The sequence below is a fragment of the Lycorma delicatula genome, chromosome 7, assembly GCF_047948215.1.
Source record: "Lycorma delicatula isolate Av1 chromosome 7, ASM4794821v1, whole genome shotgun sequence".
NCBI classification, from domain to species: domain Eukaryota; kingdom Metazoa; phylum Arthropoda; class Insecta; order Hemiptera; family Fulgoridae; genus Lycorma; species Lycorma delicatula.
Window position 1 is genome coordinate 144,876,159 of NC_134461.1, and position 26,221 is coordinate 144,902,379.

A 26,221-nucleotide genomic window follows, 5' to 3' on the forward strand; every position below is an offset into this window, starting at 1 on the left:
TGTGCTGGGCGATCGGGCACCGGGCTGGGTCCTGCAGCGGTCCCGATAAACGAGGTCGTTGTTTCAACTGCGGGGTTACGGGACATCTTCGAGCGGATTGTCCGACAGAGACCAAGTGTTCCCTGTGTAGTGTTCGGGGTCACTCTGGGGGAACGCGGCTGCAGGGCCAGCTCCGGCAAATGAGATCCGTCACCTATGCCTTGGAAAACACCTGCGTTGGGACAGTCCCGTTCGGGAGGGGTGGGCCGCTTAGGTGTACCAAACCTAAGCGGGTGGTTGGGCGGGGACCCCTGGTATTTTCTTGGAACTTCGTACTGAGGGGGGGGGGCGGAAATTAAGACCGTAGTCTCGGTGAGGGATCCCTTTGGGGTTCTTCACTTAGACACTTAGAAACCCAAACGCTTAGAACGCCAAGAGGCGTGGCGTAAAGACTGTGTCCCGGTGGGGGGGATTCCTTTGGGATCCCCTCATTAGTGGCATGGCGCATAACTTAAAGACCGAGTCCCGGCTACCTGGGGGGAACTATGGTTCTCGACGAGGTAGCTTGAGGCGGTGGCACCCCCTGGAGCTGTGTTTATGCTTAGTTGCGTGTCCGGATCCAGGGGGGATAAAAATGACAAACTCAAAAAAAAAAAATTGATTTGAAAAAGAGAAAGCTAACATCAATTAATTTATCTAAATTCAACTTTATTTTTATTCTTATTGGCACTTATTTAATTGCTGCCGATAGATGATAATGGATTAAACTTTTTGTAGCGTATGATAAAAGCTGAAAACAAAGTTGTAGCACTTTCCTGGCATTATTTATTTATTTATTTATGTAGTGGAAAAAAAAAAAAAATATATATATATATATATATATATATATGAAATAAGTTACCTAAGATTTATTTTTAGAGGTGGGTGGTAATTTATGATGAATTTTAATTGTAAAATTATCATTACATGTTTCAATAAACCAAAAAAGACTTAAAATTTAAAAAATCTGTGCGTTTTTATTTTTTTCTGCTCTCCTGCCTCCAAAATCACCTAATATTTTTTTTTTGATTTTTCTACGTTTACTGTTAAATGGAAGAAACTAAAAAAAAAAACAATTGTACTAAAAAAACTGAGTTTGACACCACATGACTTACTTTCATGCCTATTAAATTACATTTACACATTTTTTTAAAATGAAAAGTATATAACATTTTATTTCATTAACTTCTGATATTTTTTCATATATATATGTCGGAGAATAAAGTACAGTGGAGTATCTTCCGACAAAACGATGAGAATATTCTTTAGAATATCTGTATTTTCAGTAGTTTTAAGAAATGTACCATTACTTGTAATGTTTTGTAAAATAAGGTTTAAATTGTTTTATTGCGGTAGGCTTAGGCCTAGGTAGGCACATGGTTGTCAACGTAGTCGGGATCCCAGGACGATAGGGGTATCATAAAATTAATAAGGAAAAGGAAATATGCAGTAGGTATATTATTTGAGAATATGGAGAAAGGGTAGTCTTGCTTTGGAACCCAGATCGAACAGACGTCCTGGTGGTCGCGAATTCGTTATTTCCCTGAGCCTCGGTCTATCGCAAGTTGTTTTAATATTATTTGAATTCTAAATTGAATTAATCTTATATTGTAATTCGTGTGCTACTGAGTTATTGATAAGTGATAATTATCATTTGTAATTATTTCATTGTACGAGTTATCTACTCATTTTTATTAATTGAACTTTATTGTAATCTTATATATTCTCCACTTGTAATGGTGGGAATGAGTGAAGCACAAAACGTTGAATCCCTGACAGATCTCCTCGCCTCTCCGATATCAGAAGTGGGATCGTCTCCATCTGGTCCATCACCTGATCAGTGGAATACATTGTTTGAGTTTATGAAGTGTTGTACGCAAAAGCCATTATCGACAAAGAAAAGTGTTGCTTTACCACGATTTAATCCAGAGAGTGCGGGATCGGATTCTGTTGCTTGGTGCTCTGCAGCAGAACTGTGTCTATTAGAAAATCCTCTTCATCGCGCAATGTGACGTGTTTCAAATGTGGGGTAGCTGGTCATATTGCGCCAAACTGTACGGCTCCAGGTAGCAGCCGTAGCGGTCCAGGGAACAACAAGGAGAATGGTAGCGTCGAACGCCGTGTGAATCTTTGCACAGTTGCATCTCCTACTGGTATTCTAAACCATCTTGGTGAGTCGTTTCCATATTGTTTTGATTCAGGAGCGGAATGCTTATTAATAAAGGAATCGATAGTGATTAAGTTTTCTGGACGTAGAATTAATGAATTAATAATTTTGAAAGGCATCGGAAATGTTGTAGTAAATTGTAGCATGCAAATTTTATCTATTGTAATTATGGATTTGTTTACATTAGAGATTCTTTTTCACGTTGTCCCAGATGAATATTTGAGTTATAATATTTTAATTGGTCGAGAAATTTTGAGCTTGGGTTTTGAAGTAAATATTTCTCAAAATAATTTTAAAATCTGTAAATCTAAAGTAGTAAATGAATGTAGTAAATTCGAAATTATAAATTTTGATAATTGCAGATACGGTAGAAGAAGCGTTTGAAAGACTTCGAGTGGTATTAAAAATTCTTATAGATGCGGGATTCTCATTTAATTTTTCAAAATGTTCTTTTCTCAAAACATCTGTTTCATACCTTGGGTATGAGATTCAAGAAGGACAAGTTCGTCCAAACCCTCGTAAAATAAACTCTTTGACAATGTTACCCGCTCGAAGGACCGTTACTCAGCTTAGACAGTTTATTGGCCTTGCATCTTATTTCCGACGGTTTGTCCCAAGTTTTCACAAATCATGAAACCATTATATGCTCTTACCTCAGGTAAAAAATATATTGAGTGGACTGAGACACATGAAAACGCCCGACAAAAAGTAATTCATACTTTGACCAACGAACCCGTCTTAATTATCTTTGACCCGGATTACCCTATAGAACTGCATACCGATGGGTACGGAGCAATACTCATGCATAAAGTAGACGGTAAAAATAAAGTTATTGAATACTTTAGTAAAAGGACAAGCCCAGCCGAGTCCAGGTATCATTCTTACGAACTCGAACTATGGCCGTTGTTAAATCTATTAAACCTTTTCGGCATTACTTGCATGGACGACAATTTACTGTTGTAACTGATTGTAATTCATTGAAATCTTCTCAAAATAAGATTGATCTTAATGATAGAGTCCATAGGTGGTGGGCTTATTTACAGGCTTTTCAGTTCGATATAGTTTATAGAGAAGGCAAACGTATGTCGCACGCGGATTTCTTCTCTCGAAACCCTTTGTCCGATTTACCAAAACAGGTTAATAAGTTTAAAATAGGAGATCACGTTTTGATTAAGAACGAAGAACGTAATCAAACGAAACTCGATAGGAAATTTAGAAGTCCATTCGTAGTAACAGAATTACTTGGTACCGACAGGTACACACTAAAATCTTTAAGTAGTAGTAGAAGTTATAAGTATAGTCATGATAAGTTGAGAGAAATGCCTGAGAATTATATTCCTAATGAGTTGGATGTTTCCTCGGACAATGAAAGTTGTGCCGAGGAGACTGTTGATGTTGGTCCTGAAACAGGGACTATGGTTTAAAAAGAGACCACCAATGACGCAATGCACTAATGGCTGGCAGCAGGTCGTGGACCTGGAATTTTTATTTTTCGCACATGCATCAGTGTGTAGTCGTAACTGCAAACTAAATTAGTGGCTAATGTTAGTTTGATCAGGGCGCGATGGGCACCTGATGATGTGTCGGGCAGGTAGTTGTGGCAACTACAGAATATGTATGATACTGTATGTGGCATACAGGGTAGCCTAGAGATAGTGCAGAGGTCTATTGGTGGAGGAAATAAAATCTTATTTGACAGTTAACTGATAAGGAATAATGATTGATGGCTTTTCGATCTCTTGAGTACTGTACGATGACTATTTAGGATAATGAATAATTAATGGATTTCTGTTACTCGAGAGGACTTCTGAATCTATCTTTTGTACTTTAACTATTGTAAAACGCTTTATAATGACCGAGGTCAGTTGAAAACAAAAATTAAAATACCACTGTAACTCAATGTTTTAGATACACCCGAGGGCGTGTGATTGTCAGAATGGCCGTGTCGGAGAATAAAGTACAGTGGAGTATCTTCCGACAAAACGATGAGAATATTCTTTAGAATATCTGTATTTTCAGTAGTTTTAAGAAATGTACCATTACTTGTAATGTTTTGTAAAATAAGGTTTAAATTGTTTTATTGCGGTAGGCTTAGGCCTAGGTAGGCACATGGTTGTCAACGTAGTCGGGATCCCAGGACGATAGGGGTATCATAAAATTAATAAGGAAAAGGAAATATGCAGTAGGTATATTATTTGAGAATATGGAGAAAGGGTAGTCTTGCTTTGGAACCCAGATCGAACAGACGTCCTGGTGGTCGCGAATTCGTTATTTCCCTGAGCCTCGGTCTATCGCAAGTTGTTTTAATATTATTTGAATTCTAAATTGAATTAATCTTATATTGTAATTCGTGTGCTACTGAGTTATTGATAAGTGATAATTATCATTTGTAATTATTTCATTGTACGAGTTATCTACTCATTTTTATTAATTGAACTTTATTATAATCTTATATATTCTCCACTTGTAATAATAAAAATGAGTGAAACACAAAACGTTGAATCCCTGACAGATCTCCTCGCCTCTCCGATATATATATATATTTTTTTTTTTGTTATTATTGAATTATTATCTATCGTAAAACTATTTTTGCAGTCGGAGGTTAATCATTATTGATAAATCAGTATATTTAAAATAAAAAAAAAAGTTAAATGAAGTCTGATTCGAACCGATGTGCCTTTGTGCCTTGTACGATCCAAATATTTCATTAATTAAAATTTTATTTGGCTATAACTTTGGAACCAATGAAAATAAGTACCACTTATGATACATCGTTGAAAATTGCTTATTACTGGAGTTAAGAAAATCCAAAAATCAAAACAAATTGTTTTGGATTTTGGGCTTTTTTGGACACTTTTGGTTCAGTCGATTGCCATAAAATGGGGAGGTGCACTAGATGTTACAACAGTCCTAAATTCAGAATTTCAACATCCTACAGCTAATCGTTTTTGAGTTATGCGAGATACATACGTACGTACAGACGTCACTCCGAAACTAATCAAAATTGATTCAGGCATGCCCAAAATTGTTATTTCCGTTAAAATCTGAAAACCGAAATTTTTTGAGATCACAATACTTCTTTACTTCGTACAAGGAAGTAAAAATATAACACCAACAAAAAGTTGCTAAAAGTTTTTTATGGGTGGGGCGGTGAATTATGATAAAATTTTATTGTAATATTATTACTAAAAGTTTATTATTAAACCAATTAATAAATAAACCAAATTAAGTTATTAAAATAAACCAAAATAGTTTTGAAAAATTAAAAAAAATCCAATATTTTAAAGTTTGATTGCCTCCCACAATATTGCTCCAAAGTATTTTCTTTGTGTCGCTTGTACTACTGCTATGTCTAGGAAGTAAAAAAATTTGTTAAAAATTATGCAATAAATAAAAATATAAACTTTTTTCGATTTTTGTGGAGTGGGAATTTTTTGGGGCAAATTTTTCCTAAAACTGGTAAGATGAGCACATACACACATGAATTGAGCTTAATACAAGATGGGGTTATGTTTAGCAAAATTTTGAGAAAATTAACACTAAAACACTATCTACCCACCCTCTGGTGATATTGACTCCGAAAATTTTACCACCAAATATTCCCATATACGTGAGTCTGTACAAAATTTCATAAAAATCGGTTAATCTATTCAAAAGTTATTAAGCTTAAAACAAGCCAAAACTTACATTTTTACGTACGTACGTATTAACATCCTTTTTGTTTTTTTTGGGGGGGATTTCTGGATGATGAAACGTCGAGTAACGTAAAAAAATCCCATATCCCATTTTTTACCGATTACCATACTTTCTTTCTTGCAACATAGCTCTAGAGCTGCTATGATGCCAAGAAATTAAAAATGCCGTGCCTGATCGAGATTAAAACCCAGAACTTCCAGTTGATGGCAATGATGCCACTATCACTTCGCCACGGAGATAGGCAATAATTAATTAAAACGCTTCATCTTATGTTTTACTTATAATTTAATATATAATCTTCTTCTAAAGTAATTAGGGGCAAAAGGGAATGGCTTACAGTAGCAGAACTAACCGCAAGGATCCTAAGAGAGAATGAACAAAGAGAACAGCTGAAGAGACAAGACGAAACGAGAGGCAGCCAACATGTCTAGGGTGCCTTAGCCACCCACCTTCAATGTGGAATCGAGGCTCCCAGAGATGATATGTGAACCCTCTAGGAAATCTCGGAGAGTCAGCAAAGACTTCAAGGAGTGAGGTGAAGATAACCGGACCGGAGAGCTAGAGGGAGACAGACAACCCTCTTCGGAGCTGGCGTTCGTTTGTGCTTGCATAGATGGGGGACGGTGATGATGCACTGGGACTCTGAACACCCTGAGCTTGAAGGCACCTCCCGGGGCTGACAAGTGCTTAAATGCGGTTTCGGCCTCGGGAGGAGGTGGTTGGTGAGGAAAAGGTTTAGTCGGTAGGGCCCAGGTTACATACGCAACAACATCAGCGAACGAAACCTGTTTGTGAGCTCGACACTTTGTCCGTAAATGGGATTGCTCCCCTCATCGCAGAAAAAAAAGTATCAAAACGTTAAAATCCGGTGAAAACCGCATATGCCGAAATTGGACCGATTACAATGCTTTCCCTCTAGTGCTACAGCGCTATCTCGACGCAAATGTAAAAAAAATATTTTCTAATTTTAAGACAAATTCCATCGATTTGAAATTAATGATTCGATCTCATATGATGACGATCATATTGCGATCGACTATTTAAATGTAAACATTTATATGTCGATGAATTTGTGTATTTATTAAAAATACACAGTTTTTAATAAAATATCATCAATTATGTCAACGGATTATGAGATAAAAAATTGAAAACAAAGTAGAAGTTAAGGCCAAAGGTCTACTTATTTTTATACATAAAATTTTAGTTATTTTTAAATTAATTATATTTAGAAAGATTTTTTGTATTTTTCTTGAATTAAATAAAATAAAACTAAAATTTTAAACCGAATATAATGTTTTTATTGTGTAACATAAAAGTTATACAATTTTATCGTAAATAATATTTTATTTTAGTCAGTTAAAGCGTTTAACAAACGTAGTTAATTAAAAATTTTTCAAACGATGTGTGTTATGAAAAATAGAATTAATGTTGATAAAACACATAATAAATTGTTTTTATTAATTATTGTTAAAATGTAAAATAGCGACAATTCTCGTAACCATCATCGGTAATTGAAGTCTATTTACAAAACTGATGAATTTACAAAATAAGGTGGTGTGATCAAACAACTAACAAAATTTTGTATTCCAGAATACTGACAAAAGTATTATAAAGCCATGCAATCCACGTGTAAAACAGACTATACTTACTGGCAAGAGTAATTTAATTATAAGATACAGGAAAGTAAGCGCAGACTACATTTTTAATTTTATTTTCACTTATATTTCTCAATAAATATTCAAAATGTTTGCCTTAAAGATCAATCCAGGCGACAACGCTTTTCTTTATGTTCAGCGATGCTTTCCTTAGAGTTCCTGCAAACGTGTTACAAGTGCTGTCTTCGGAATTTTCTTTTGATTCAACCAAAGTGTACAGGTTATTATTGAAAACAGTATTTAACGTGACCGTGGAACTCATAATCCGAAGAAAATTACGGTCATTGAAAAATTCACGTAACAGTTCCATAGTCGAATTAGCCGGTGTCATCTTGCAGTAACTGATAGTTTCGCTCTTCAGTTTCAAGAAAGGTTACATACGAAATTTATAGCGTAATAGAACTCTGAGCTTCTGCTGGATCCCCGCCAAATTGGAATTTCAGGTAATGAGCCCTGATGCTGCGGCAAAAGAGGATTTTTTCCAACTTCCTTTCACTAATCGTGTTGTTTCTGACGATCTTCTCTGTTTTCTGAAGAGGGTGATCCGTGATGTGCGGCAAAGTGAATGGAGCAATAAAGTTCGCCCTATTAGATTACTATATTACCGTGGACCTCCTCATGCAGGAATAACCGTCAAGAGGAGGTTATTATTTGCAGTTTGCGTATAGGGCACACTAGGCTCATTCGTGGATATCTCATGAATCAAATCGATGAGTCCGTTTTTATTCGCTGCGACTGCTAACTGTACACCCACATACAGTACAGCCCACTATAACGAGGCTTCATACGGTCCCCCAAAAAATAAAATAGGATGAAGAAACGCTAGTCACCCTACCACTGTATTCGATATCGGTGTAAAACCCACCGTAAATCCTTTGAAATTGTCAACAGTACGCTTCTAATATAAACATCTGTCAATTAGTCACGACTAATTTTAAAGCCTTGGAATTCCCCAAAACACGATTCGATAAAACTAAACTATGATTATAATATAATAATAGAAGAAATTCTTATGATATATTGCACACGACTCATTTTCTGCGATAAGACCATCAATGTGCTGCTTGTACAGGGCACAGTATACGGTATCTGAATGTTATTACGTATTGTGATTTATTTCGAGCTGCTTTTACCGTGTATATCAGTATCGTTAAGTTTTATTACGTCGGTTAATTTATTATATTTTGTAGTGTTTGTTTTCGTTCGTATTTGCCTAACATGTCGTCTAAACGAAAAACGTATCCTGTAAAGGAAAAATTAGAAATTATTGAAAAGGTAAGGTAGGTCGTTTGAAAACCAGTTTATCCCGGGAATTCATGTGTCTGAAGGTACTGTACGCGGTCGGGTGAAAGAAGAAGATAAATTGCGTTCTTTTATCGATTCGGTAGCTGAAACAGTCGGACGTGATCGCAAAATGTTAGACTGGGTGATGTTAGTGTCGGCAATCACACCCCTTGCCCTGCCGATTACATGACCGACGAAGAAATTGTAAACTCCGTTCTAAAACCTGACGACAATTTGTCGGAGAAAGAAGGGGGGGGGGGGTTATGCAGAGGTCGTTGTTACGAAGAGGTCTACACCTCCGATAAAAGACGTTCTGGAAAATATAAATAGTGTAATAACAAAGTGTAGCAAATACTGTAGCAACAAAGTGATATTGATGATTGTCATTTATTGCATTTACAAAGCGTAAAGTCATAAATTGTAACGATGAAACGAACAACCGCGAAACAAAAAATAACTTCTTATTTAAAAAAAATAATTTACATTCAAAGACAAAATATCGTATCTTCCGCATTTAAATTGTTTCTATGTAAGTACACATTATACTGTATTGGATTTTTCTATTAAACAATTATTGCTTGATCTTTGCCTATTTTTTTAAATTGATCCCCTTTGTGATTTAAAATTTACTTTTCGAAATAACGCGGGTGTCACGTAAGTCCCCTTATAACCCCGTTACAGCGAGCTTACACTGTAGTTGTAAACTATAGGTGTTACGCGGCATTGCGTCGAAGTTTAAACTAGGGGCTAACTTCCGAAATATGTTAGGAAACAATGAGACGACTTCATTCGATCTCTTAGGGCCGTCCGTTTATATTCAAATGTTTGATTTTTACTATAGTATGTTTAAGCAGTTTATACCGATTATTTTGCTTTTAGAGTACGTAATAGGCGTTTTACATCAGTCTAATATATAAGTTAATTTTTAATTGCTTACGATAGTTATACTGTCTCCGGGCGCTAAATCAATTTATTTGGTACTGAATTATCGGGAAAGTTAGCCGTAAAAACATTCAGAATAAGATCGAGCGATTAAATAATGTTCCACAATAAATATACACCGGGTATGTAAATACGACATGCTTGTTTCACTTCTGTGAAAATACAGACAAATAATGGCGGCTCGCGTGTAGGTACTGTGGAAATGCAGCACCCCTTATTTCCACTTTATATTATCGTTTAATATATATAAAATGAGTGCTTTCCTTTCATTTTTTCTTTATACTTGTACAATGTATAATCCTTAAGCTTAATGTCAGTAGCTATTTCCCAGTTTATGAAAAAGAAACAAAAATCTTTGTATCGAACTACGCGCTTCACAGTTCCAGCGGCGTCGGTGTTTGGCTGTTGTGCGCATGCGCACAACAGCCAAACACGAAGCTGCGAGGAAAAGAGAGCACTCTCGCTCCCGCAGCGCCGAACCTGGCGTGCTGGTGGAAGGTAGGTTTTTTTTACTCCGTGTGTGTATGGAACGTTCCTTGTTCGTTCCCTTTTCTAGTTTAGTCGGTGAAAGGAATATGAAAGCGGTTTATTTTTTTTCAGTAACATTCAGAAGATGGCGGAAAGCAAGGGTTCTTTGATTACTAAATCTGTCCAAAAACACGTTGGAAGGGCGAAAAAGAAGGTAATTTGTAAAAATTAATTATGTATTTGTTTCTGTGTGCTTAGAAATTTAAATTAAGCACTATTAGACTATAATGTTTTTAAGCCGACATTTTATTAAGTTATTATCTAACTATACTAAGAAATATTATCTGTATTGACATTTTGTTATTTATTCGGTTAAACCGAATACGGGTTTTAAGTACAATGTTCTTAAAAACCTTGTACTATATTTTTGAATGCGATAAAGTGTAGAATTATTATCCTGCTTCCAGTTACTTTCTTTGATTAATTTTTTTCGGTTCTTTTATTTTACAGAAAACTTTAACCACGGCCTTGAAAAGGCTCAGAAAAAAAATTTCTGGACCAGCATCTCCACTAATTTTAGCCACGGGCCGGCACTGCTGACAAAGGTGGAATGATCACTACTTGATCTATGCTTTTGTTTTGTGTAGTCTTAGCAAAATGCATGTACCGCCAGGAACCCTGTAACTACAAGTAACAATTGACGTCTGTTTCTGAGTTGTCTGACTTTATGAACACTCTATATAAAATGTACTTAAAAAAGTAATAATAAAAGTCAGAGGATGATAAATATTTACACCAAAAAAATATTAAATAAATGGGTGCTTACGTATTAACGCCACCGCAGCTACAGCTTTATTTAAAAGCAAAGTAGTCAATCGGATTTCGGTGGAAAATGGGCCGATATAGAGTTTAACATAGATTCAAAACAGTCTCTTTATTAATTTTAATAAATGGTTATTTATATTTATTTTATAAATATAATTTATCCGAACTTAACCTACGCTCGCTATCCTTGACTAATTATCAGGAGTGTTTTGATTATTTAAATAATAAATAATTGTAATAATTACATTTATTAAATAAATACTCAAAAAATTACGGTGTTAATTAATCAAGGTTAGCGAGCCAGTATAAATGCTATCAATTTTGTATCATTCAATTATTATTCAATTTCGTTTCATCGGTAAGTACCAATAAATGTTATCGATCGTACTAAATACGAACCAGATAGCAGTTTAAGTCCAGAGGTTATCCACTGCTCTATATTTTTAATTACGGCATCCAGCAAGATAGGAAAAATCTGTATATATTTTTATCTGTATTTTAAAAACGATTTAAAATTAATAAATTTACAATGTTAGATGATACCACCGATTGACTAATCTGGTACATCTCAGTTTATTGTTAAAAATTGTATTAGGCAATAAATCATACCTGTGATAAGTATGATATATATGAAGGTTACATAAGACTAGTAAATTATAAAAAAAAAAATCTGACACAATGACATTAGGTAAGAAATTTCTATTATTATTTTTATTTATCGCAAAAATCGGATCAAGGTTATCGTTTCTTTTTTTTAATTGTTAAAAATAATTAATAATATTAGAAATTATTATTAATAATTTTTAATTCGGTTGTTAAATGATGTGATAGGCAAAAGGTTGTCACACTATTATTTTTGCGATCCACGTAAACAATTTTAACCTCATCTCAGCTGTTTATCAACCGGTTTGAACAAATAAGTGTTATTTTATTGAGAATAATACGCTTAATGTTTTTTGTATAAAATATTTTTCAATAAAACTGTTAATTCCGGAGCTATTAACGATTAAATTATATAAATGGTCATTGTTTTTTAATTTTCAAACGTATTTATTATTTAGATGTTATTAAATATACGTGCACGAAATTTAATTAGAGTGTCTTAATCTGTTCTTAAGTTATAAATTGTTATTGAAAAACACAAAAAGGCGGACCTGAGGGAAAACGAAACAAGATAGGGCAATTGTCCATGTAAATCTTCTTCTTTATTTGCTAAATCGATCCCTAAAAGTTTGGTTAACACCTTCTAGGACAGTTTTTATTTATTTTTTTATTACTAAAAATTAATCAGCAGGCGAGGAAGCGATTGATAGATTATACAAACTGGTGTGTAATATTTATGAAAAAGGGAAAGTTCTGTCAGACTTCAAAAAAAGTGTTATAGTCATGATACCAAAGAAAGCAGGGGCAGATAAATGTGAAGAATACAGAACAATTAGTTTAACTAGTCATGCATCAAAAATCTTAACTAGAATTCTATACAGAAGAATTGAGAGGAGAGTGGAAGAAGTGTTAGGAGAAGACCAATTTGGTTTCAGGAAAAGTATAGGGACAAGGGAAGCAATTTTAGGCCTCAGATTAACAGTAGAAGGAAGATTAAAGAAAAACAAACCAACATATTTGGCGTTTATAGACCTAGAAAAGGCATTCGATAACGTAGACTGGAATAAAATGTTCAGCATTTTAAAAAAATTAGGGTTCAAATACAGAGATAGAAGAACAATTGCTAACATGTACAGGAACCAAACAGCAACAGTAACAATTACTTTTTAATCTTTACATGGAACTAGCAGTTAATGATGTTAAAAAACAATTTAGATTCGGAGTAACAGTACAAGGTGAAAAGATAAAGATGCTACGATTTGCTGATGATATAGTAATTCTAGCCGAGAGTAAAAAGGATTTAGAAGAAACAATGAACGGCATAGATGAAGTCCTACGCAAGAACTATCGCATGAAAATAAACAAGAACAAAACAAAAGTAATGAAATAACAAAGATGGACCACTGAATGTGCAAATAGGAGGAGAAAAGATTACGGAGGTGGAAGAATTTTGTTATTTGGGAAGTAGAATTACTAAAGATGGACGAAGCAGGAGCGATATAAAATGCCGAATAGCACAAGCAAAACGAGCCTTCAGTAATAAAAACAATTCGTTTACATCAAAAACTAATCTAAATGTCAGGAAAAGATTTTTGAAAGTGTATGTTTGGAGTGTCGCTTTATATGGAAGTGAAACTTGGACGATCGGAGTATCTGAGAAAAAAAGATTAGAAGCTTTTGAAATGCGGTGCTATAGGAGAATGTTAAAAATCAGATGGGTGGATAAAATGACAAATGAAGAGGTATTGCGGCAAATAGATGAAGAAAGAAGCATTTGGAAAAATATAGTTAAAAGAAGAGACAGACTTCTTTATTAACTTCCAATATTAAAGCGACTATTCCATCCTGGAATAGTCGCTTTAATATTGGAAGGACAGGTAGAAGGAAAAAATTGTGTAGGCAGGCCACGATTGGAATATGTAAAACAAATTGTTAGGGATGTAGGATGTAGAGGGTATACTGAAATGAAACGACTAGCAGTAGATAGGGAATCTTGGAGAGCTGCATCAAACCAGTCAAATGACTGAAGACAAAAAAAAAAATTTTATAATGACTGATTCCACGATTAATCATGGATTACGATCTATCGACATTTGTTTTCAAAAAATTGAACAGTTGTACATCTATGAAAAGGTAAAGGCTGATAAAAAAAAATCGCATAATGGAGCTGAGTGGGAGTAAAGGTCTGTGCTCCTCTCCCTGGTAGATCAGACCGGAGTCCGTAGTTGCTATAAACTACGGTATAAATTATCAAGTTCGAGTTTCATTAAGGGGGTATAAATTCCGTTGTTGCGAACAACATTACTTGTGGTACGTTTATTTACTGAATTTGCCTCCAATATTGAGACATTTACTCACAACAGCTTACTTAAAATGTAGAACTAGGCGCGGGGTTCGAGCTTCCTCCGTTAGCTAGTTCAGAGGGCAACGAAGTAGGACAGTCAAGATGTCCGAAAGAAGCTTACAGCGAAGGCGAAGGCTCAGTTATAATTCACCGATATAAATGTCTACCGAGGCATTTACATCGGCGGTATCCCAACGAGGCCTGGCTTATTGCTATGAGATGTAATCAGTTAGAGGGTCAAAAGACGACCTCCGTTGAAGCCCATCAAGGCTAGGAATGGGCGGGCGGGGGGTGGCGACCGGAATCGTCACAAGGCGGATGATCGATTGTCAAAATGATTTCTGACTTTTTATTCTTCTCTTGATTTTTCATGTTGGAATAAAAAAAATAAAAATCACTTCTTTATATGTTCATGGAATTAAAATTACAGGAAAAACTACTTCTGAGTTAAATGTACTTAATTTGAAATTATTTCGTAGATAAACCATGTCTTCATCGAAATACTACTTCGCCAGATCTTCACGTATCAATTCATTACAAAAAAAAAGTTTACCCGTTTTAGTAAATATATGACAAGTGAGCGGTTGGGACACGTAAGTCGGTGGTGTATGACACCACGCTTAGTCCGCTCACGCTGTTAGGTAAGCTCTAGGAACTGTTTCGAGGCTCAGTAGCCGTTTGTGGCACAAACATTCGGTCTTATGTTTTAGGGCGACTGAATGGGGTGATGGCGGGGGAAATGCCAAGCAAAAAAAAACCCACCGGGTGGGTCTAACGGTGAACTCGTCATCTCAACTCAGCTTATTTCGAAATTGAGAGTTCTAAGGTTCAAATCCTAGTAAAGGCCGTTTCTTTTATACGGATTTGAATACTAGATTGTGTAATATAGATCGTGTTTTTTAGTAGTTGGGTTTCAATTAACCGCACATCTCAGGAATGGTCGACCTGAGTGAGACTGTAAAAAATTACACCCCATTTACATTAATACATATCATCCTCATGGACATCTTATGGTGGTTCCGAAGGCTAAAGAGAAAAAGAGAGAAAGACCGGGTATTGTTATTTCCACGAAGTATCAATATACTTCATATAAATTTAATGTTAACCACCGATAAATTTTGATTTTATTTTGTTATTGGTGTTGTATATTTTATCTTAATGGTTAGATTTCTTTTACTATTTTAATTTTAATCTTGTTAATTTGATATTTTTCATTTTAATTTTAACGTAATTTTACTTTTTTTTTATATACGAGAAGGTACATTTTTTTGTTATAGTTTTTCCCTGGCGATAATAACACGAAAGCGTTTTCGTTCCCCCACTCCAAAAAAAAATAAATACAAAGAAAATTAATAATTTACTGGTCGATTTGAGCAACACCTCTTTTCAAGTCTATATGAAATATAATAAAACATGTTTTAACTGTATTTATGAAAAATAAGCAATAGTAATAATACATTTTAGGATTAATTCAAGTTAAAAGTATAACTTTAACTTTCGATAAAATTCACATAAACAAAATGATCAACTTTAACTAACCAATATAGTCTGATAGCTCTGTCGAATTCACCACCTCGGTTAGGTTGAATTATTCATGTATATGATTACGTGCTGGTTCAGTTATATAATAAGCCTTGAATTAATTATGAATAGAAATTGTATTTATCGTACTTTTTGTTTATGTAATTCACAAATATATCAATGATGAATGATGAGTTATAACAAGACAATGTGAGTCTTCAAGCGATGGAACAAGACTGCGGGATTCTAATTCGGAGCCGGCTTATACAGAATAGATGGAGCCGAGTGTGTCAGGAGCTGTGTGTATCGTACGCAGCCGAGTGAATCGTGCGGAGCCGATTGAACTGTCAGGAGCTGGTCTCAACAATAGCTTTCCCTTACGTTAGGTAGGATATGAAAGTTTTATTTCAAGAAAGTATATAACTAGAACTTTCAACTATAATATTGAAATATCTCTTACATTAAATATATAAGTGATATAAATAAATATTTAACAAAAGATTTGGACAATATTTAATGTTTTAATAAAAATTATTCGACAATGTTGAATAATAATAATAATAATTATTAAAATAAGTTTCCCGTTTATTTAATTATTCTTTGTTATAAATATATGTTTTATGTCTGTTGGGTAAAGTTAACAAAAATAAAAGAACACACAGCTCGTATTTACCAAAAGAAATTGGACTTTAATCAGAAAGAAAACAACTGAACTTATGTTAAATCATAACCTTAAATTAAATGAAATTATGAAATAAACATAACTTAATTCTATATAAGAAATATCAGCTGAAATCGGCATATCAGTAATAATAATATTAAATGAGAAAATACATGAATATACATTTTTCAAATACACATTTTGAAAATCTACAATTTAACAAAGCCTGAAAACAAGAGAACATAAAACACCTTATTTATAATTATATACTTAGAAAAACATAACATCAATAAACATAGTGTAACTGGAAAACTGTTGCATTACTGACAAATTCTGTAATATTGAAAAGTTAGCAATGAACAAATGTCATTAACTTAGACAAATAAACTACAGTAAATCTTATTATTGGCACTGGCCATTTCTGAATTATGAACATCATCAAACTTAATATTAAATAATTAAAACATGTAATTCTAGTTTAGTATAGAAAAAAGGCCACGATAATATTCCAGTACAAAAAATTTAATTACAATAATCAAATTGAAATAAGTAAACATATAGAGTTCATGAACAATAACATAACCTTAAATAAGCCACTTTCCGTGAATGTACTTAAGTGAATAAATGGTTTTTTGACTTGAAATACATAATGTACGATTAACTGAAAGTTTCACAAATTTTACTAATAGCGTAACTGTTTACTATAAATAATAATGAAGGATTTGAACATCCCTTAATAACACACGAGTATCGGTAAAAAACTGAACTCGTGAAATTAAAGTTCACATATACATACGGTTTATCCTTGGCGTAGTCTGTAATAGCGAATCAAAAATAACAGAGGTAACAATTTGTGATTAGAAGTTGAATAATTACGTAGCACCTCAGATATGTAGTAACGAGTTTGGAGAGAATTTGCATCGATGAAAAATATGATCAACAGCTGGAGAAGATTCGGCGTCGATAGAATAGGCAGTTTGTAGCGATAGAAGCACTTTCAAGGAGACGTAATATACAGAATTTGAAGATTAACTTAACAAAGAAACGAGGCAAAACAAAACATAGAGATCGGTGAAATCATGAAACACTGACGAGTAGAACTACAGAATATTTCGTCGGAGAAATACCCCAACGTTTATGAGAGTACGAAGACGACGAAAATACTTAAACATTAAGTATTAGAGAGAAAGGTCACAGTCGACCACACATGGTGAAAGTCTTTTCTGGACTGCGCTGTACGAGAGAGAGAGAGAGAGAGAGAGAGAACGATCCACAAATGGTGAGAGACAGATTTGAACGGCAACTGTACGAGATAGAGAAAAGACCGAGTCCGTAGGTCAGCACATTATGAAAGTCTATTCTGGACTGAAGAAATTTCGGCGTGATGAGAAGAGAGGGAAACAAAGAAGGCAATGGACAAGAGTGTGTGTTGACAACAAGAGCTAGTGTGCTGGTATTGGTAAGACAAAGAAATTAGCATAGACCGGAAGTTTGGGTACGAAACAACATATCGAAGATTAATTTTATAAGCAAGCAGACCGTTAAAAGAGTTACGTAAAACTGATAAAAAATTGTTGAATACGAACGAGCAGAGGACATGACGTGGTCGCAGACAAAGAACAGTATATTTCTAGGAATTTGACAACATTAAAAAATAGAGATAACATAAAACAGCTAAAGCTAATGTGGTTAAATAGAAATTGCTTTTATGAAACATTGCGACCACAGCAGATAAAATAATGACAAAAACATTATTGAAAATAAAACAACTTTACGCATTGGCGTAAACAATGTCCATTTTATAAGCAAACTGGGCCACGATTAATTTTTCCCATATCTGTTGTTATAATCGTTCAAATACTGTATATTAAACGTACATTTACTTAACATTTTAATACGTTTTATACAGAAGTTAAGATTACATTGTTGTTCATAAATTTATAAGAAATCTGGTCTTAAAAGTAATTTTATTTTTTTAGAGAGCTATAAATCTTAATACTAATTTTATTATATAAAAAAGCTCAACAATATTATAAATAATATATATTAAAAAAATGTATTTGATTGCCAAAAATAATATTATAAATAATATTTATAATATTATTATAAATAATATTTACTGTACCCACAGATATAAAATTTTTAAATCATAATCTTGTAATACATAAAAAAATGTTGACAGAAACCCTTTAAACATACCTGTAGAATTAATGTTCTGGAAGTCGTTATTAAACGCCTATAACAATCTGCTAATGGTTATATAAGTACTTTTGTACCATAGAAAAAAAGGTTTTACACTTAAACGTTTGGAATGAGTATTAGTAAACATATGATTGGTGTAAGAATTAATAAATATTTATTTTATATAATTTTTTTAAATTTTCGACATTGAATTGAGCCTTTCGTCGGGATATATTTCAATAAGTTACATTTAGGCATATCCTCAAAAAAAAAAAATTCGTACCAATTACTAAAAGTTTCAATAACTATTTCTATACGACAAGGTAATTTCAATAAAGTGGACCGTTTCGTATATTTGGGATTCACAATAGAGAACGATGGGGGGGGGGGGGAAACTCGTCAGCTGAAATACGAAGAAGAAGAATTATCTTGGCGAAGGAGGCGCTTACGAAGGTGACTGCTATTTGGAAGGATAGGGCAATCACCAGGAATACAAAGCTGAGACTTTCTTTCGTTTTCTGTTTAGCCTCCGGAACCACCGGAGGCTAAACAGAGGATAAAATATTGCTTCAGAGGATAAAAGAGGATTTATGTATGAATGCAAATGAAGTGTAGTCTTACACAATCTCAGGTTGACTATTCCGAGATGTGTGATTAATGGAAACTCAACCACCAAAGAACACCGATATCCACGATCTAGTATTCAAATCCATATAAAAATAACATCCTTCACTAGGATTTGAACCTTTGAACTCTCAAAGCTGAGACTTCTTAAAGCTAATTACTGCTTCCCAGTAATCATGAACGGCGTTGAGACCTGGACCATCAAAGTGAAAGACCAGGAGGAGAATTGATGCATTCGAAACGTGGATCTACAGAAGAATGTTCCGCTTCGCATGTCAGGAAAAGTACAACTCGATTATAAACGAGCTGGATATACAAAGGAGGTTGTCCGCAATTTGCTTCCAGCGCATTCTCTGCTTTTTCGGCCACATAGTCCGTAGCTCTGTCGAAAATCTTGAGAATCTAGTCGTATAGGGAAAATTGAAGGCAGCAGGTTACGCGAAGACCGCTGAAAAGATGGTTGAACCAAATTGAAGAGGCGACTGGAGAAACACTAGGCGCGTTGATTGTAATGGCAGAGAACTGTGAGGTATGGCGGTAAATTATCAACGAGATCTGAATCGGGTCTCAGACATGAGAGGAAGAATCACTGATGATATTACCAGAAATCATTAATCTACATGTCATCGAAACTCAACCATACTTAATACAGGATTTTTAACTGTACATCCGATAATATGTTTTTGAGAATTTTAAATTTTAAAAAAAGCCGCATAAATTTTATTATATATATATATATATATATATTTATAATGAATTAATGGTATTGCAATTCCTTTCTAACTTTGAACTGTTTTAGATGGAGATCTGAGACGTAGAGAATTTATGAGTCAATTACTCTACATTTTGGTAGTAATAATGAAATTTTCCCCTTTTGATGAAAAATGAGAAAGCTGTGGGAGTGCAATTAAAAATGTTTAAATAGCGATACCTAACACACCGGGTTGGTCTAGTGGTGAACCCCTCTTCCCAAATCAGCCGATTTGGAAGTCGAAAGTTCCATCGTTCAAGTTGTAATAAAATCAGTTATTTTTACACGGATTTGAATACTAGATCGTGGATACCGGTGTTCTTTGGCGGTTGGGTTTCAATTAATCACACATTTCAGGAACGGTCGAACTGAGACTGTACAAGACAACACTTCATTTACACTCATACATATCATCCTCATTTATTCTATGAAGTATTATCTGAACGGTAATTACCGGAGGCTAAACAGGAAAAAGAAAGAAAGAAGAAGAAATAGCGATACCTATCAAACGACAACTCATTTTTAAGGTCTTCATTTTATTTTCAATTTTTTTTTATCACTTATATTTAATTAAACCAATGGTTAAATTATATTTTTATTGGTAAACTCAAAGTCAATTGAATAAATGGGTGCTTTAATTTTTTTGTAATTTTAAATGAAGAATTCAGTAAGTATAATTTACCTGTAGTAAGAAGAAAAATAGCATTGAAGCTAATTTTATTCTATAACAATTAAAACAAAGTATTCCATCATATTACTAAATGAAAGAATATTACCGATTTTCTTGGCGAAGTGGTAGCGTCTCTGCCTTTCATCCGAAGAGGTTTCGGGTTCGAATAGCAATCAGGTTTTTCACACACACGCATACACACACACACACACACACACACACACACACACACACACACACACACAAAATCAATAGCTGTTATTAAATGACAGTTGCCATATAAATAAATATTCAATTACATTTTGGATTTTTTAAAAATAGAAAAAATCTGAAATTTGTCTTTCCAGAATTTTTGTTAGAACAACCTAACGCTATAAAAAGCAAAAAAAAATTTCAGAGCTTCAAAATGACATGCCACATAACAAAATTCAATTTAAACATTTTGAATTGTATCTTCACACTCCCTAAAAAGGGGTATATTTAAAAAAATATTTCTTACGAAAGTATTTTAAAAATTTTATTTTTTTTAATTCTACCCCTGATAGTTTTTAATGAAATTTATTTACGTCAAGTAATTTCAATTTTTTTTTTACATTTCTATGGTATAACATTTTTTGTAAAATTAATTTTAAATATATAAATAAAAAAAGGTTTACAAAAAAACGGTTTAATTTTTTTCCTTGTTACTCTATCGTATAAAGTATATCCTGAAAAATGTAAATGCCAAAAACCTATTCTAAGAAGGGAGGGTGACCCAACTGGTAAATATTTTAACTTAATATAGATTATAAGTCTAGATAAAATAACTTCACTATTTTAGTTTCATTGAAGAAATTATGTCGGTTTGTGTGATTCTACACACACAATTGAATAATCGAATCGAAATAATGGGTGCGAATTAAAATAAAGTCATTGAAGCAAAAACGCTTTGCTTTAGTTATTTTTATAAAATGAAAAAAAATTATAATACAAAATACTTCAAAGGAGTTAGTTACTTTCAACGTAATTAATTATAGTCACAGAAAAATTATGGTATCTACTTACACAAAATAAAATTCAGTATTTAAAAAAATTGTAGTGGTAAAAACAAATTCTATTAGATAGCTGTTATCTCGAGAAAAATTGTTGATTTTCATAAATGAGATATTAATATAATATTTATTCTTTTGTCTAAATTAACATAATTTTGCTGTACGAAAAATGATGTAGCAAAATTCGACACATACATTCTCTCTTTAAACTTTAATTCTCATCTAATGATAGAGTTATTTGAATATATTTATGTCTAAAGCAATTTTCAAAGATACGTTCAATAATACAGTAATAAAAGAATCTTTATGGTCTGCCGAACGATTCGTAATTTTTAATTAAACCTTATACATATTGTACATAAAAATATCCATTTGAAAAAATCTAATTAATACGCACTGCTTAAGTATAAAACAGTTTCTTTATATCATAATATGTAGTACAAAATTTACTCATATGAATAACATATGTATTAATATTAATATATAGATCTGAATTAATATACATACATGGCATAAAAAATGATATTGATGTCGTTAACGTAATGTTACCGACTGAAGTATATTAATTTCAACAGAGTGGAAAATTGCGTAGGTTGATTAGCATAGTCTTAATTAAAAACGATTTACTGATTACGTGAACTGTTTACTATGTAACGATTAAAATAATAATTAATAGCAAAGTAGGCCTATAACAGTTTCAATGTAAAATAATTTAACAAAATTAAATTCAAAGATTTCAGAAATAAAAACGTTCAAATAAATATTTTTTTTTAAATTTCAACTTTTAGAAGTCAACATTAAACAATTACAATAAAACTTGGTTATAACAAGATTCAAGGAACTGATAAAATATGCTCGTTACAGACGATTGCTCGATACTTCCGAGTTGCCAACTCGTAACCGCAAATTTTTACGTCGTCATTATCTATTATAATACAAAAAATATACTGTGTACATAAGAAGAAGCTGTTTTAAAATAAAATATCGATGTGTTTTGTGTTATAGACTAACAAATAAAATTTAGATGTAATACAATTTTAGACGCTAATACGATTTACTTTTTAAAAAAAAAAGTAATAAGTGTGCACTAAAACTTACCAAAATCATCGAGGAAAGTAACAAATGAACACCACACAAAAATTTTTAGGTCACACGTTTTTATATACAAACTGTGTTTATAATAATTCTAATCAATTTTTTCTTCATTCTAACAGAATACGTCAAAAGTTAATTGCGTATACAAACTAATTAACCTTAAAGCAGTAGTTTATTTTTGCTTAATAATGTTATTCCTGTAATCATCAAAATAGTTTTTTTATAGTTTATTCAAGTACTTCACAAATTCATCACTTACATTATTGGTCACGCTAAACTCCGTTAATTTTTTAAAACATTCTTGGACGACTGGTAGAGTAGTAGATTTATCTTCGTTTTTAGTTTCAGCTTCGCTATTACCTGCACTACTGTAAGTTACCTCAGTAATAACACCTTCATCAGTCGCAATTTCTGTAGTACGTACGTCGTCATCAGCTGTTGTGTAGTCATCTATTGAGTATTCTTGAAAGGCTGATTTTTTGTCGAGTTAAGAGTTTGAATCCATTCTGAGAGTGGTATATAGTCTTCATTATGGTAATCTTCCGTCGAAATATGGCGTGGCATGAGACTGGATTTTACCATAGTTTTGTCACATAGCCTGAGTTTTTTTCTTGCGTGTGATTTTTTCAAAAGCACTCGTAAGTTGCTCGCGATTCTTCCATACTGTTGAAACTCTGGATGAAGAAAGTCCATGTTTTTTGCAAACCTATGAATTTGATAGGCTTCGTTCCAGTTCTTGGATAATTTAGATTTTAACACTCACGGACGGTTGTTTCCTTTTGACGCTCGACATCGTTCATTACAAATGAACCGGAGTTACATAATAGAGTACACTTTTAAAAAAAACACGGTACAGATTTTTTTAGTAAGAATAACTAAAATGAAAACGCATTAACCGACGCGACTGCAGTATTACTGTACTGTATTTGGCTACTGGGTATCCAATCGATCACTTTAACGTAATACTATTTGTTTAACTGATTCTATGGTACAGTTCTGTATTTTTAAACTGAAAATTATGACTACCAAATTTACCAGTTGGGGTAGAACAGGTAAAACTTATCTTTAACCACGCCCCTCTTTTCACTTAAGTTGTTTAAAATGTGCCATTGAGTGCGATGAACCTGTTTGGCCTCAGTCTTTCCTGGAATTTTACAAACAGAAAAACCCAATTAATTAAAATATATAACTAACAGCCTTTGTAATACTGCAATGGAATTTCTACTGTACAACGTCCTGTTACAAACCTGACCTGAACAAGCCTAAAATAAAATGTCACAATATTTTTGTATAAATCGTAGATGTATACCGTAATTTTTAAATGAAGAAATGGAATTTCCCTTCCGTTTAGATTATTTGGTTGTTATTTAACCTTTTTTGAATTATAGTATTTAAAAAAATGAAAATTCTCGTAATAACCAAGTTTATGATGCGTCGATATCTCGCTAAAAGCAAGTTAATCATTAATGAGACAGAAAACCAAACACAAATCCCGGAATTTTGCTCGTTAAAATCAAATTCTCGTTGCAATCGAGCTCGTTATTCGCAAGTTCCACTGTATAAAAGATTTTTTTTACCTAATCCTTAAAATGAGATATTTTAAACCTTAAATCCATTAAGAATTGAAAAACAATTTCACTTTCAGAGGTTTTTTAGAAATAACCTTTTATTTTTGTTAACCGTCAAATTCAAGTTTTAAATAAAGATAGACTGACAGAAATTTTGATCATAAAAAAAAACAGTTCTCGAGAAACGAAAAGATAAGAATCCTGCATCTTAATAAAAAAAATAATAAATCCAAAAAATGACATAAAGAGGCTGCTACCAAATGAGGCTAAGCTTCTCGATAATTAAAAAATACATATATATATAATATATACCATAACATAAAGAGGAAGAAGGTTTTTGGTTGTTTGGGATAAACAAAAATATTACTCGATGAATCGCAACCAAACTTTTACTCATGTTTCTTGGTATAACTGAGAAGGTTTTTAAATATATTTTATCTCGAAAAAAATGTAGTAAAGAGATTTGCCAGTCGAAACACAAACTTTAATGAACTGTGAGTCTCTATAACATTGCGTGAGCTGGTTTTGAACTGAGTGATTCCAATCAACCGAGTGAATAATATTACAAAAATAATAGAATTAAATTAAAATTAAATAAAATAATATTAAATAAAATTAAAAAAGTTCTGTTTAACAATAATGGGCTTTCCGTGTGGACTGCGTGTGAGGCTAGAGTGGTGAGGTGTGCGAGCACCTCCTGGAAGGCTAGACCAATCAACATCATCAACTGGAATTAAACGGAGTGCCTCTGGAGAGCTGTTTAGGGAGGCGAAATGGGGGTGCTCTTATAACATCTCTACAAACAATCGCTCGATTTTCAAAATTGAAACGGGATATTTTTTAATATGCATCAGGTACATTCTCGATCTAACATATCACGGTCATTCGGAAATATATATATAAATAAAAATGTAAATGCTCGTTTGTTCAAAATCTTAAATCTCCGAAAGTTCTTTACTGATTGCTTTGAAATTCGACACAACGTTGCATTCGAATACGCGCGCGTTTTTATGTACCTAAGATGTCACACCTATGACAGATAAAACATGCTTTTTTGAAAAACAGCACTATCTGTTGGACGTAAAAGCAACACACGCTATACTAAATATTTTACGATTCCATTTCAATGTTTCCGATATGTGTGTCTGCTATAAACTAAAAACCTACTGGAGCGATTTGCGCGCGGGGATAAAGAGAAATATCGAAAAAGGAAAAGAGGGAAAAATCGGAAAACGGAAAAATCTAAAAAAGTAAAAGGGAAGAAGAGGGGGAAATGGAAAAAAGGGAACAAGGAAATGGAAAAAAGGGAAAACGGGGAAAAGATCAAAAATAAAAAGGGAAAGGGAAAAGGGAAAGGTTAAATCTTGTGAAGTTCCTTAATGTTCATTTTGTTAATGCTTTATTAAACTTTGAATTGTGTTCATTTAATCTATATATATATATATATATATATATATATATAGATTAAATGAACATTATATATATATATATATATATATAAAATTCAAATTTAGCAATAGCTAATCATTGCCGAGTATATATATTGTTACCACATATGTGCCTAATATCGGCGATCGAACACGGTGTAGCAACACCTCAGATGTGAACTGGCGCACTGTATACGGACGGGCTGACACAAGCATCACTACCGACGCGCAGTTCTCCCACCATAGCGGCGCTGCGGCCCCACTACTCTCAGGCTCCAATATAAGAGCGTGCACGAGAGTGAATTTTTAAAGAGAGAACGAGCCCAGCAGCCACCGACAGCATAGAAGAACGAAGAAAGAAGAAACCTGCACATTCCCCCGTTCAGCCCTTTGGGGCCACGGGAATATCAAGGTTTCTGGTATGTAATTTCGATTACTGCCGAGTCTCGGAAAGTGCAGGCCAAAGAAGAACGAAGAGGTCATCTGTAGAAGAAGAAAAAGAAGAAAGAAGACCCACTACGCGACCCGACGTCACGGACAGGAGTCCGGAAAAAGAACCCAGCAGAGATGCATCATGAAGGGCAGCTATTGAAGAAGTGGATGAACATCTTCTCATTATCCATTCCTTAAAATACCTTTATACTTACAATCAATTAGATTAAATTAAATCAGCAATTGCGACTTCTCCGG

At 33.5% G+C, this 26,221-nt stretch overlaps 1 protein-coding gene across 3 annotated transcripts in view; it reads right to left on the minus strand.

Annotated features, from left to right (window-relative positions):
* Window positions 1-26,221, minus strand: part of LOC142328185 (facilitated trehalose transporter Tret1-like) — a 105,620-nt gene that overhangs the window by 18,133 nt on the left and 61,266 nt on the right. The window contains exon 1 of one of the 3 annotated variants that reach the window (XM_075371751.1): window positions 22,540-22,558. The exons of the other annotated variants lie outside the window; for them this stretch is intronic. The gene's annotated coding sequence lies outside the window, so the exon portion shown is untranslated. Of the gene's footprint in view, window positions 1-22,539; window positions 22,559-26,221 lie in introns of those variants that run through there. 3 annotated transcript variants of the gene reach the window in all.